This window comes from Pseudophryne corroboree, chromosome 6, assembly GCF_028390025.1.
Source record: "Pseudophryne corroboree isolate aPseCor3 chromosome 6, aPseCor3.hap2, whole genome shotgun sequence".
Classification (NCBI taxonomy): Eukaryota; Metazoa; Chordata; class Amphibia; order Anura; family Myobatrachidae; genus Pseudophryne; species Pseudophryne corroboree.
This window is the reverse complement of record NC_086449.1, coordinates 349,734,993-349,748,993: the sequence shown is the minus strand read 5'-3', so window position 1 is coordinate 349,748,993 and position 14,001 is coordinate 349,734,993. Positions and strand designations below refer to the sequence as shown.

Sequence of the window (14,001 nt, the reverse complement as noted above, 5' to 3'; positions counted from 1 at the left end):
ACCCCGGCCAGGGGTGACTAGTTGGATATTTGATGCCACGGCCGCAGGGCACTGTATAAAAGTGACCCCCGGCTGTGGCATTATCTGTCCAGCTAGTGGAGCCCGGTGCTGGTTTTAAAAATACGGGGGACCCCTACGCTTTTTGTCCCCCATATTTTTGGAACCAGGACCAGGTGCAGAGCCCGATGCTGGTTGCTTAAATATGGGGGATCCCCTGTCATTTTTCCCCCCATATTTCTGCAACCAGGATCGGCTCAAAGAGCCCGAGGCTGGTTATGCTTAGGAGGGGGGACCCCACGCAATTTTTTTTCAACAAATTAACACTTTCCCACCCCTTCCCACTGATATACATGCACGGATCTCATGGATCCGTGCATGCCTATCCAATCACGGCTCAAAAAAGCAGGTATGTTTTTTTTAGCACTTTTTTACGAGTTGTATTTTTTCACGGCAGTGTTTTTTTTTTTTTTTGCTTTGCACTTCTTAGTAAATGACCGAGATTCATACTTAAACAGCCGCGTTTTGACCGATGGTGTATTCATTCGTATTTTTTTTGTTGGACTTGCAAAAAAATACGAATGGCCTCATCACTGCCGTGATTTCTGCTTAGTAAATTACCGAGATGACACTTTGATGAAAAAACGGCATCTCGGTCAAAATCGGGACCTTAGTAAATATACCCCAATGTGTTACCCTTAACCCTTGCAAGTTGCATCCTGTTTTGAACTCTCTCCAAGGTCATAGGTCAGAGTAAAATGATGCATCCATCCCACTCTCAGCCCTCATCCAGGCAGTCGCCTTACAGGAAATTCAGGTGGGCCCTGTCCAACCAGTAAGAGCAGTAACAGTATCCCCCACTGAAAGGACTGGTGAGATCACAGACATTGGTAAGTGTGAGACTGTTCATTACACAGAGACATTAACACCTCACAGTGAGCAGATTAGGAATGGAATGGTAGGGTTATATCCTGTCTTGGAAATAGTAACTCCCAATGGGAGAACCGAGGCAAGGGAGTTGCAGACCGATAGCCAGACAACTGCAGATCCCATGAAAAATATGACAGTCATCGATCTCGTCCACAAGGAGCGACGAGAACTGCTCAGAAGTGTTTGCAGTAATGGATCCCTCAGTAACCTCTCACATTCCATCATCTCTAAGTTTGTATTAGATCGAATCTTCGTCTCTGACAAGCACAAGATCTTATTTTGTCAGACACCCAAAGTAGGAAACACACAGTGGAAAAAAGTTCTCAATGTTGTAAATGGGGCATTTCCTTCTATCCATGAGATCCCAGAAAATATGGTCCATGACCGTGACAAGAATGGTCTTCCCCGACTTTCTTCATACAGTTTATCAGATGTACATGAACGCCTGAATTCATATTTCAAGTTTTTCATTGTCCGAGAACCATTTGAGAGGCTTATTTCTGCCTACAAGGATAAATTTGTAAATAATCCCCGATTTGAGCAATGGTACAAGCACAACATTGCTCCAGTCATTACTCGCAAATATAGAAAAGACCGCACCGAAGCCAAGGGAGGACTGCAGTTTCAAGACTTTGTTCGCTATTTGGGGGATCCAAACCATAAGTTTCTTGATATTCAGTTTGGGGATCATATAATCCACTGGCTAATTTATGGAACTTTGTGCACCATGTGAAATTAATTACAATGTTATAGGACATCATGAGACTCTTGAGGAAGATGCTCCATACATCTTTAAAAAAGCTGGTATAGATGGGCTGGTGTCCTACCCCTCAGTACCTCTGGGCATCACACAGTACAACCAGTCAAAGGAGGAACATTATTTCTCCAAAGTTTCCAAGAGAGATATCAAACGTCTTTATGACCGATTTGAAGGAGAATTCAAGCTTTTTGGATATAAAGAGCCAACATTTTTATTTCAATAATGTGGTACTGTATATGGTGGGTTTAAGTCGAAGATCCACAGTACATCATCACTACAACAAAAGAACTGCTGAATTTGATCACATGTGTAGCTGCATTGTGCTCTCAGAGTGTCCGTGTGTATGTGTATGCACTGCGTGTACTTTGTACGTCCGTCGCGGCGTGAGTACACAAAGTGCGTACAGGGTACGGGCCTTTGTACGCCAACTGTGTAAAAAGTACGTAGGGTAAGGATTACATACAGCGGCCGCAGCAGCTCGAATTTAAGTGTATTAAGGTATTGCTTTTGTCCTGTAAAATAATCAGCATTCACAACACATATTGTGTATCCTATACCCTCATTATATTTCACATCAATTGATTTAAAGTGTGCCCCAGAGAGACAAAAAAAAACAGTCTATTTTGCTTCTTTGCAAAAAAACCCCTAATAGTTTGTTCTGAACTAATTAACTAATTTCTGGGAGCACCACCAACCTAGCTCTACTGCAAAAGCCCTCCAGGTAAAGTCAGTAGCTACATGTTGGTTAATACAGATATTCTTTAAAAATGTAAAACAACTCTGATTTGCATTTATTTACAATCCGATCCAGTGCAGATTCCAAACCCTAAACCCTCTTGATGTACCAAAGCTCCCAAACTGGGTGGGAAAGTGCGGAGGTTCCTGCAGAACTGATTGACCAAATTGAAGGTCCTCAGTGGCCAGAGTATCGAACTTGTAGAACTTAGCAAACGTGTTTGAATCCGACCAAGTAGCTGCACGGCAGAGCTGCAAAGCGGAGACGTCCCAGGCTTCGGTTTTACAAAGAATCCATTCGCACAGCAGATCGCAAGGTCCCCAGGCTCCATGGCCAGAACAATAGAGCACAGCATTTCCATTTGGAAGTTGGAAATCCGCACATGCTTGTTCAAGGACTTCAGATTGAGAATGGGCCGCGAGGACCCGTTCGGTTTCGGGACTAGAAACAGCGGTGAATAGTACCCCTTGCCTCTCTAAACCAGAGGCCACTGTACTACCAGTCCTGTGGTCAGGAGTAAATGTACCACCGAGTGCAACGTGTTTGCTTTTGCCGGATCCAGAGGCACATCTGTCGAGCAAAATCGATGAGGTGGACATTTCTTGAAGGGTACGGCGTAACCACGAGCAACGACTTCCCTCACCCAGGTATCTGAAGTGGTCTTTAACCATTCCTGGGTAAAGCCTAGAAGTCGGCCTCCCACCCAGGGATCCCCCAGAGGGAGGCCCGCCCTGTCATTCGGCCGGCTTGTCAGTTTTGGAAGCTGGCTGACGGGCGGCCCATGCACGCTTCGGTCTGGGCTTGGCAGGTCTGGTAGCACGAGCTTGCTTTGGGTATGCCTGACCTTTTGCTTTACCTGGAGTACGAAAGGGCCGAGGGAAAATACTTTTAGCCTTCTGTGCAGAAGGAGCCGTACTAGGTAGGCATGACATTTTAGCAGTAGCCAGATCGGCCACAATCTTATTGAGGTCTTCTCCAAAGAGAATGTCTCCCTTGAAAGGAAGCACCTCCAGGGTTTTCTTGGAATCCAAATCCACCGACCAGGATCTCAACCAAAGGATACGTCTGGCCAAAACGGATGCAGTAGCAGCCTTGGCCGTGAGCACCCCGGCATCGGAGGTCGCCTCCTTAAGGTACAGAGAAGCCGTGGCAATATACGAGAGACATTGTCGAGCATGCTCTGATGCATCGGAAGGCCGTTCCGCCTCGAGCTCCTGAGCCCACGCCTCAACAGCTTCAGCAGCCCAAGTCGTGGCAATAGTTGGCCTGTGCATAGCTCCCTGAAAGGGTATAAATTACTTTTAAACAGCACTCCACACGACGATCCGTCGGTTCCTTCAGAGAGGTGACGGTAGTTACTGGCAGAGCAGAGGAAACAACCATGTGCGCCACATGAGAATCTACAGGCAGAGGGGTTTCCCAATTTTTACACACCTCCGCAGAGAGAGGATAGCGAGCCAACAGCCTCTTATTCGGTGTAAATTTTGTTCCCGGATTTTCCCAGGATTCCTGACGTATGTCAACCAGGTGTTTAGAGTAGGGTAAAACTTGTTTAACCACCTTCTAACGCTTAAACCTATCCGGTTTCTTGGAGATGGTTTCAGGCTCAGAATCGTCAGACACTTGAAGAATGGGCCGTATCAACTCAATCAAATCCGAGACATCCACGGATGACTTCCTCTCCCCATCTGAAACATCAGTGTCAGTGTCAGAGGGGTCAGTATAAGCACTGTCCTCCGCAGAGGACGTGTCGGTCAAAGCCGTGGGTTGGGAGGAGGTCATCGCCCTTTTAGAAGATGACTTAGTCTTATGCGGGCGAGTGTGACCCTTAGATTTAGACATGGATCGGTTCAAATGCTGTAACTGAGTGGAAAACTGATCCGCCCATGGCGGGTTCACAGCAGGGACCATAAACTGTGGTAGTGGCACAGGTGGTCCTATAGGGGGCGTCAATTTAGTCACAAGTGTGTTTAACAATGTGGAGAATGTAGCCCAAGGTAGGTCTTGTGATGCCCCAAGCGCTACCGACCCACTGGAGGGTAAGGAACCCCCTGAACCTGAACTCTCAGCTGCTAAATTATCCTCCATGACGTCCGCAGTCTCACAAGCACGCAGTGTGGGAGAGACCCCAACGTCGTTGCCACGTGTAGCACACATAACTATGTGCACAGTAATGGGCAACCCGGTACAAAAACAAGCAGCACTATACCTAACAAAAAACTCTCAGAGAAGGAGCCCAAGAAGGCACAAACCGGGAGTTCAATAGATATAGAGTATATGGTGACTATAAATCACAAGTTAGCATATCTTGTGAAAACAATCCTATATTATTTGCAGAGAAAAACCTGAAACACTTGGCCCTCTCAGGTATAGCAATATAGGAATAGCACGCTGAGTGAAATACCCTGCAATAAGGCAACCATGCAGCAGCTACATGCACACACACACACATATAGTCACAAGTGTACCATGCAGAAATTATGTACCATAAACTGCACTGGACTAGCAATACAAAGTAATACTCAGTATGGCTATATGTGATAACTATAGATATAACAAACACAGTAAGCACTGGATGTATATCACAGGGTGTTTGTACCACATCACCCTGAAAGTATGCACTCTTTCTTAACCAACACAGTCCCAGTGACAGGTAGAATACTCAAGTGTCCTGTAGGAAGCACAGCACTGGCAGTCAGGCGGTTCCACAGAGGAGGATTTGCCTCAGCAATCCCAGAAACAGCAAGGCTGTAATGGCTGCTGATCGGGAATGAGGGAGAGGGATGCAGCTCCAGGGCGGAACATTGCTGAAATGGCGACCTGGGGCTGGGGGGAGGGGCTTCAGGTCCGACCTGCTCCCCCTGCTGGCATCACCACCGTGTGTGCAGGCAGCAAACATAAAGCGGGGGAAATTGTTACAACATTCCCCCTTGACCTGTGCCCATAATATAACCCTGGTGGCTAGTGGAGCAAGCTGCCCAATAATCAGTGCCCACGCCAGCGAGCGCGCGGCCCGCCTCCTACGGCCGCGTTGGATCGCGGTAAAGTGCGGCACATAAGCCCCTTACCTACCCCTTGTCTGCGGCCCACGAAATCCGGGAGACGGCGGCGTGTGTGTGACTCACTGTAGGATGGAAGAAGCCGGCGCCTCCGCTGCAGTGACCCGGCAACTGCGGCGCGGGAGTATACAGCGCCGCTGGGGGTGATGGAGCTGCACGCAGGGAAGTCTATTAGACTTTGCCTGCAGCAGCTCTGGAAGTCTTCTTTACATTTTCTGTTTTCAGTCTGTAAAAACGAAGCTCTGAAAAAGGCTGCTTAGGGCAGCCTCCTGTCAACTTCAAGTGCCTGCATACTGCAAGGCACCAACTTACAAACTGAGCTCACTGGCATGGAGGCGGGGTTATAGAGGAGGCGGCGCTGTACATCTTGGGAACAGTCAAAAGCTTTGAGCCTGTTGGTGCCTCGGATCAAGATCCTACTCTACACCCCAATGTGATTCCTTGTGGAGCCCAGTGTACCCCGCAGCAGAAAATACACTCCCCGGTGGGCGGTGACTCTGCGAACGCAGGACTGCAAAAAAACAGCTAGCGAGTGATCAGGTCTGAATTACTCCCCGGGGTGGGGAGCTCTGAAGTTACCCTCTTAAGCAGGAACACCCCACAAAAATGCATTAAATACTCCTCATAAAAACATCAAGCTCAAAAAGGCTGAATCTAATTTTTGTATTTGGCCATAGAGGGACTTTTTGAGGTTAGACCACATTCAGCAAAGAAAGCCCTGATCCACCCAGCTCCTGCCATCAGAAGCTGCAGTAATCCACAATGCAATCGAAATAGTGTGCAAACAATACAATTGTGAATCACAGGCACATTACACTACAAAATGCCGCCTGAACTGTGATACTACACAATTGCAGCTTTGTAAATGACCTGTATAGTCTCCTAATAAGTAGGGAAATTTCTGCTATGATAAAACCATAAATAAAAGAAATTCTAGTATCTAAAAACATCCATTATATTTTAATCTGCAAAAAACAAGTTTGTCTTCATTTGATTACAGTATGTCTGATTAAAGATCAAAAAAGCCATGCATGTTGTTTACTATAGTGATAGTGAGTGTCCTTGTACTAGTGTATTTACATTTTGATAAAGTTATGCGGTACTGAACTTTAAACATACTATAACAAGTCCTACAGTATCATACCACGACTGTATAAATCCTGTATTTTGCTGCTTATCAACCTATATATTTTAACACATCAAGAGGTTAAACTTAATTCTCCATCCTAATTAATTAATTCTCCATGCAAATTAGACTAGGAAAACATACTGGTGATATATTAGTCATACATCCATATCTGTACATTAAGAAACATTCAGGTATCCTTAATATTTGCAGGTATCCCCTAAAAACTTATGTTTTCTGGGAATATCCTGAAAATAATGGGGGGTATCCAATTACCAGTGGTCAATGACAGTGGGTAATTGTATTGCTGGGGGCAATCCTATTAGACCTGAAGTGGTGTGCTCCTCCCTCCGGTGCCGGCACTTATCGCGGTTTATGCTTCGAGTGCCTGAGGCACAAGAAGCATAATCCATGATAAGCGGGCTGCAGGAGCAGGGATAACAGATGGGATCAGGGACTTATCCCTGATCCCATGTAAGTCCCAGATCCCATGTGTTATCGCGTGATTGCGGGTCCGTTTTTGGCCTATGAAAATGGGCTGTAATAGGATACTGCGATAATGACCATTGGTCATTAATCACGATATCAGGCTGTTTTTATCCTCTGAACATGGTTCTGGGCTAATTGGATAACCCTCCCCCCCTCCCCCCCCCCCCCCCCCCCCCTTCCCCTTCCCCATTATATCATAAATAGGCCCCAAAATCTAAACCAAACAGAGCACCTCTTGGATGTGGAAGATCTACAGCAAAAATGTGCAGCCAACATATCTGCACCAACAGCAGTTGCTGTCACCATGAACCTGAGTGTGCAAAGAATGCAGTCAGAACTTTCTTGAATCTGTGTCACAAAGAATTGTGAGAGTGATAAAGAGTGATGTCATTTTTCAAACACATTCTGTATTATGACAGTTAGTAAGCTGATTGGTTGTTACTTTATCACTCTTTTTCACTGTCCACTTTATCACTTTTTAAGGCCTAATACATTTGGGCCTGTCCTCAGGCTGTTATAGTGCAAAGGGTCACCTACACAGGTGTACCTACCGAATAATGTGGGAAGGATTGTGGCTTCAAATTAGGTGATCACTAGTCGGCCGAGGGGGACATGTTTAGCAGTGATAAAAGTGGAGAAGTGAGCCAGTGGAGAAGTTGCCCATGGCAACCAATCAGCTGCTCTGTATATTTTTATAGTATGCAAATTATAAATGTTACGTCACCGCTAATTGGTTGCCATGGGCAATTTCTCCACTGGCTCAGTTCTCCACTTTTTTTCAATAATATTTTATTGGAGACCTGCACATGCATACATAATAAAAATGCACATACAATTTTACAGTAGAAATCCACTCAGATTACAAAAATGTAGCATGAACATGTTAATGTAAACCATGTTAATGGTGAGTTTGTACAACAGCATTTGGACCAAATAAGAAAAATAAACAAACAAAAGATATACAATATACAAAGTATGGGCATCAGTAGTAAATTCTGCAGAAGATACATGACTTTCAAAATCAAAGTATGGTTAGAAAGGCTGATTGCCAGTTGCAAGCATTTCAAGGTTGTACCAGAAAGTCAACGATACTGATGTACGTAATGTATTTTTTAGTAAAGGGGGGGGGGTTCCGGGGGAGATATCACATGAGGCAACCATGTATTAAAGAATTTTTTGGCCCTCTTCTCTTTATTAAGTCACATTTCAAGCCAATCCTTCGAAAACAATGAAACACTAGATAAAAACAGTGCCAATGTCAATGCAGTTCTCCACTTTTATCACTGCTTACCACATTTTCCCCTGAGCCTTCAGAAGGTAAGAACGTGTGTTAAAACCATCTAGGACATGTTTATTTATTATCAGTTATTAATATAGCGCATTACAGAGAGCTTGCACTCTATGGAGGAGATGTATTAAGCAGTGAAAAGAGCAAAGTGAGTCAGTGGAGAAGTTGCCCATGGCAGCCAATCAGCTGCTCTGTATAATTTAGTAGTATGCTAATTATAAATGCTACTTCAATATTGATTGGTTGCCATGGGCAACTTTAGTACATCTCCCCCTAAATTCATTACCATGTGTACATGCACACACATTCCCACTAGGGTTAATTTTGTTGGGAGCCAATTAACCTACCAGTATATTTTTGAATTGTGGGAGAAATCCAGAATACCTAGAGGAAACCCACACAAGCATGGGGAGAATATACAAACTCCACACAGTTAGGGCTATGGTAGAAATCAAACCCATGACATCAGTGCTGTGAGTCAGTAATGTTAGCCATTACACTGTGCTACCTGGATAGAAGTCAAATATTACTGAGGAGTGCACCCTTATTTTCTGTGATCTCTCCCATGGCAAGAAACTAGGTCTCTATGTAGGCAACCTTGAATCTTATTTCCTTGTTTTTCCCTTTTCATTTCTGAAACCAATGCATTATAATCTGTTGTCCATATCCTGTGTCACAGCACCGTGCCCCAGTCTGTGCTCAGATATCCCAACCTGACACCGGTGGGCAGTCATGATGTGGGTGCTACTCAAGCTACCACCATGAAGAGCGTTCTTGCGTTTGCCAGAAACTTTAATCACACTTTAAAAATCCTCAGTTACTAACATATTAGCATGGGCCTCTACAGGCATGTGAATTAATAGAGCACAGAGATAACGCTGATAAAATTTTAGGATTTATTGAGAAATATCTCCATGGTTAAGTTACAAAGAAAACAGGTAATTAACAAGACGTACATTTATGGAATGCACAGAATTACTGTAAGAAAATTAAAGGAATAAAAAACAAGAGCCCTAAATTGTCTTACTTTGAGGTTCAGGGGATCTTTATGGAGGAAAACCACAGGAACCAGAAGATCGGACCACTCCTAGCACTAAGCTACTCACTTGGAGAGTGTACCCTCAGTGGAGTGTTCTTCTGATCCCTATAGTTTCCACAGCCCACTCTTCCCAGTAGCCCCCACCCTTTCCAGGCTGCAAGAGCTTCATCACAAGATCAGTGTAGATGCCGGTTAGGTGTCTCCAGGAACACTAGTCATATCTCTCTGGCTTCAAGTATTTTCACTACCCAGGAAGTTGGGCATTGGGTCTCAATGGACATGGCTAATGGTTATACTTTTTGGCAGGATATTGCATCACCCATCCTGGGTAGTTTATGGCAGGAGAAGCAGAATGAAAAGACTGTAGCTGACACTTTTCCAGTCTGCATGCCTTCAGGGGCCTGATCAAGGGCCTCCCTACTGTGACCTTTAAAAGATCTTTAGTTTGCACCTTAATACAGTTCAGCAAGGAGCTTACACAATGCAGATACAGTTCTGAATCTAGCAGTTCATACCACACAGACATTTATAAAATATACACTTTGGGAGCACTATAATAATTCACCTGTTGTCACAGCTGGGTTATAACTCATAGGGCAGAGAGCACTGCTTACCCAGGGAATACAGAATGCATACAGTCATGACACGTGACTTTGAGGAATCGCCATAACCCATGGCAACGCCACATCTTGTAATATCTATTTTTTGCAACCAGAAACCTTGGAAATATTTTTTGGATTAAAAGATTCTTTAATCTAGCATATTCCCTGTGTCTCAGACTCGCAAGACTCCCGTAACTTCTTTGGTGGTGTCAGAGGTACTTTGTATTTATCCTGAGTGACCAAAGTGTGCACCGATCATAACCCAGCTGTCTTAGATAGCGGTATCTTTTCCGTGTCTGCAGCACTGGAGGCCGCCATGTTGGAGACCAATTCACTGTGGCCAATGGTTGAGGCTCAGTGGAGGGCTCAGCCAATCCCAGACAGCTTCCTCTTAAAACAGGGGTCAGCTCAGTCTCCAACACTGCCAATGCTTTAAGTTACTGCCCAGTGCAGAAGCTCCAGCTCTGAGCTCCCTCAGGTATTCCCTATGGTTATTTCCCATGCTCCAAAGGTCTCTTGCTCCGCTCTTCTAGTCTTTCCACAACCTCCCACTGCACCGTTGCCGGTGAATCCTAAGTTCCACAGTCCGCAGGTGTTTGCCCGCCGGGCGGTGTTCCCGGGTGCCTTGTGGCTGCAAAGGGACTTCCCGGTCATCTGCAGTGACCCTTCAGTGATGACTATCCAGTATCCATTCTCCAGCAGTATTCTTCAGTCATGACTATTCAGCATCCATTCTTTAGCAGCATTCTTCAATGTTCTTCAGTCACATTTGCCAAGAAATCATTTTTCAGTCTTTATTCTTCAGAGTTCTTCAGCCACGTTTGCAGAGCATTCATTCTTCAGTCTTGAGCGTTCTTCAGCCACATTTGCCGAGCATTCATTCTTCACTCTTTATTCTTCAATTGGCGATACTTCATGCTCTAAGGTATATGAGAAGGAACTATATCTGGCCTCCTCGATTTCTTCCCATATTGGCATCCACTCAACCAGCTGATGCCCAATCGTCGGAGTCTCACCTTCAGACCAGGGTGACAATGGGTGCATGCTGTGCAGTGTGCCCCCCCCTCCTGGACCCAGGGACCATGTGCAATGCACACCCTGCACCCAGTATAGATACTGTACACCACTGATACTCTATATAATAATCAAAATAGAACAATCCCCATATATTGATTCAGCCTCAAAGCCAACGAAGTCAAAATTGCCAAAAAGTTTGCATTGTGCTTTGAGGCAGAACCAATATTAGAGGATTTCCCCATTCTGGATATTCAGAATAATGCTTCTGATGAAGCAGGCTGGCATGCCCATGGAATGCCCATCTAGCTTGTTTCTGAAGTTGGCTTGGGACAGATATATTAGGATACCGACGCTTATCCCCATAAGAAAATCCATGATCATTAAATTTTATGCATATCACAAGTGGTAGTGTTTTGAGCATGGTGGGCAAAGCAAAGTTATTGAAACCCATAGAATTAGTTGACCTTTTTTAAGTGGGTTTTGGTTGGCAAAACATGGAATGTAGTGCTGTTAGAGACTGGATTCTTTCCCATTAAAGTACTATTTCCCTAACTAGTAGAGGTACCTTCAGATAAGAATGATACTCACATGAGGTTTGAAGGCTAGGGAACTATATACTGAAGCCACAAATGATACCATGTGAAAAATAATACTGTATATAAAACATAATATATACAGTAAAATACTCATTAGTAAAGAAAAAATAAGATTTTAAACCTACCGGTAAATCTTTTTCTCCTAGTCCGTAGAGGATGCTGGGGACTCCGTAAGGACCATGGGGTATAGATGGGCTCCGCAGGAGACATGGGTACTATAAAGAACTTTAGAATGGGTGTGCAATGGCTCCTCCCTCTATGCCCCTCCTCCAGACCTCAGTTAGAGAAACTGTGCCCAGAGGAGACGGACAGTACGAGGAAAGGATTTTTGTTAATCTAAGGGCAAGATTCATACCAGCCCACACCATCCACACCGTATAACCTGGAATATACGCAACCAGTTAACAGTATGAACAAAACAGTATCAGCCAACGACTGATCTTAACTGTAACATAACCCTTATGTAAGCAACAACTATATACAAGTCATGCAGAAATATGTCCGCACTGGGACGGGCGCCCAGCATCCTCTACGGACTAGGAGAAAAAGATTTACTGGTAGGTTTAAAATCTTATTTTCTCTTACGTCCTAGAGGATGCTGGGGACTCCGTAAGGACCATGGGGATTATACCAAAGCTCCAAACCGGGCGGGAGAGTGCGGATGACTCTGCAGCATAGATTGAGCAAACATGAGGTCCTCATCAGCCAGGGTATCAAACTTGTAGAATTTAGCAAAAGTGTTTGAACCCGACCAAGTAGCCCCTCGGCAAAGCTGTAAAGCCGAGACGCCTCGGGCAGCCGCCCAAGAAGAGCCCACCTTCCTAGTGGAATGGGCCTTTACCGAATTTGGTACCGGTAATCCAGCCGTAGAATGAGCCTGCTGAATCGTGTTACATATCCAGCGAGCAATAGTCTGCTTAGAAGCAGGAGCGCCAACCTTGTTGGCTGCATATAGGACAAACAGAGCTTCTGTTTTCCTAATTCGAGCCGTCCTGGCTACGTAAATTTTTAAGGCCCTGACTACATCAAGGGATTTGGAATCCTCCAAGTCTCCCTTAGCCACAGGCACCACAATAGGTTGGTTCATATGAAACGATGACACCACCTTAGGCAAAAATTGAGGACGAGTCCTCAACTCTGCTTTATCCACATGGAAAATGAGATAGGGGCTCTTATGAGACAAGGCCGCCAATTCGGACACCCGCCTTGCAGATTCCAAGGCCAACAACATGACCACCTTCCAAGTGAGAAATTTTAACTCAACCGTTTGAAGAGGCTCAAACCAGTGAGATTTTAGGAACTGTAACACCATGTTAAGGTCCCATGGTGCCACTGGGGGCACAAAAGAAGGCTGGATGTGCAGCACTCCCTTTACAAAAGTCTGGACTTCTGGGAGAGAAGCCAATTCTTTCTGGAAGAATATAGAAAGGGCCGAAATCTGTACCTTAATGGAGCCTAACTTTAGGCCCATATCCACTCCAGTCTGTAGAAAGTGGAGAAACCGGCCCAAGTGGAAGTCTTCCGTAGGAGCATTCTTGGCTTCACACCACGAAACATACTTCCTCCAGATACGGTGATAATGTTTCGCCATCACCTCCTTCCTAGCCTTTATCCGAGTAGGGATGACTTCTTCCGGAATACCCTTCCCAGCTAGGATTTGGTGTTCAACCGCCATGCCGTCAAACGTAACCGCGGTAAGTCTTGGAGCACGCAGGGCCCCTGCTGCAACAGGTCCTCCCTGAGAGGAAGAGGCCATGGATCTTCTGTGAGCAGCTCCTGAAGATCTGAATACCAGGCCCTTCGAGGCCAATCTGGAACAATGAGTATTGTCTGCACTCTTTTTCGTCTTATGATTCTCAGTATCTTTGAGATGAGAGGAAGAGGAGGGAACACATAGACCGACTGAAACACCCATGGTGTCACGAGGGCGTCCACCGCTACTGCCTGAGGGTCCCTTGACCTGGCACAACACCTCCGAAGCTTCTTGTTGAGGCATGACGCCATCATGTTTATTTGAGGAAGTCCCCAAAGACTTGTTATCTCTGCAAAAACTTCTTGATGAAGTCCCCACTCTCCTGGATGGAGATCATATCTGCTGAGGAAGTCTGCTTCCCAGTTGTCCACTCCCGGAATGAAGACAGCGCTTACGTGATTTTCTGCCCAGCGCAGAATCCTGGTGGCTTCCGCCATTGTCACTCTGCTCCTTGTCCCGCCTTAGCGGTTTACATGAGCCACGGCTGTGACGTTATCTGATTGAATCAGAACCGGTAGGTCGCGAAGTAAGGTCTCCGCTTGACGAAGGGCGTTGTATATGGCCCTCAGCTGCAGGACGTTGATGTGAAGACAAGTCTCTTGACTTGTC

At 45.4% G+C, this 14,001-nt stretch overlaps 1 pseudogene; it reads left to right on the top strand.

The window, feature by feature from the left end:
* The first annotated feature begins 1,012 nt into the window (after nucleotides 1–1,012).
* On the top strand, nucleotides 1,013–1,988 carry LOC134935268 (carbohydrate sulfotransferase 10-like; annotated as a pseudogene).
* The last annotated feature ends 12,013 nt before the right edge of the window (nucleotides 1,989–14,001 follow it).